Genomic DNA, 1039 nt, shown 5'->3' with positions numbered 1-1039 from the left:
TTTATTGCCATGCTTGCCAGCTGACATTTGAAGACCTAATAAAACTGTTAATGGTTTAGGTGGAAGGAGCTTTACGGTGACGACTCAGTGTGCACCTGCTGTGAATCGACTTGCCCCTCAGCACAGCCCAGGGGTAAGGATCCACCTTTTTTGTTTACACATTACAGAAAGTCACTACAAAAGCCATTAGTATGAAATGCAGTGGTTTTACACATGATTTTCTTGTTGCACATCAGTTAACTTGTGAAGCATTTTGCTGTCATGTACAGGCAGTATTACAAGTCCAAACTGCTTATCCATTATTTGACACTCCTGCAGTTTCTTCAGACAAAATGGCTCAAAGCTACTCTTCCTCAAATAAGATTTGTGATTTATCAACAGCTTCCAGTAATATCGTCTCTAGTCACTCTTGGAAGGTTGACGTGAGCGGCAGGGATGGATATGTGGATGTTCACCCTCAGATGAAATCGCTTGATGCTGACACATTCAGTTTGGAGGACTCCGACATGGCAGAGCACAGCGACTTTGTAAACTACTGGGAGCATGACTACTAAAATAAATCATGTGGAAATGCTTAGATTTTTTTTTAAATAAATGGCTTTCTGATACTTGATGTTTCTATTGCTCAATGTCATAAAACACTCAGACTTCAAAACTACATTTTCTCAAATGGCTGACACTTATCAACATAATCATGTATCAGCATGTGTGTGTTTCTGAGCATTTCCTGGAAATGCATCAGAGCATTTCTGCAGATACAGTCATGTACCACAAGGGGATGGAAGAGATTAACTGGCTTTGCTTGAGTAAACTCAGCAGGGAGTTGAATAATATTCTTGGTTAAAGGGTTCCCAATCAAAACATGGTGCAGGAGCTTTTTCTCCAGGCTTCTCTCCATGAAGTCCAGTAAGTCTCGTAGCCTCCAAGCCACATCATTTGGTTTCCACTGTGATGGGTCTTTGGTCAGAAGCAGATGCATTAGTGCAGTTTTGAAATGAAAATCCTTGAGCGCACTAATTCCAGACAGTGCTGTCTGTCT

At 41.2% G+C, this 1039-nt stretch overlaps 1 long non-coding RNA gene across 1 annotated transcript; it reads left to right on the top strand.

Moving 5' to 3' along the window:
• The first annotated feature begins 59 nt into the window (after positions 1-59).
• On the top strand, positions 60-586 carry LOC147819817 (uncharacterized). Its single transcript, XR_015436343.1, has 2 exons — positions 60-133; positions 382-586. It is a non-coding gene; the product is annotated as an uncharacterized LOC147819817 (long non-coding RNA).
• Positions 587-1039: the final 453 nt, after the last annotated feature.

Source organism: Seriola lalandi, unplaced genomic scaffold (assembly GCF_002814215.2).
Source record: "Seriola lalandi dorsalis isolate HSWRI2012SDOR001 ecotype SW California unplaced genomic scaffold, Sedor1 jcf7180002044051, whole genome shotgun sequence".
In the NCBI taxonomy this organism is placed as follows: domain Eukaryota; kingdom Metazoa; phylum Chordata; class Actinopteri; order Carangiformes; family Carangidae; genus Seriola; species Seriola lalandi.
Note: the sequence above shows the minus strand (reverse complement) of the source record. Positions and strands in the feature narration are given on the sequence as shown.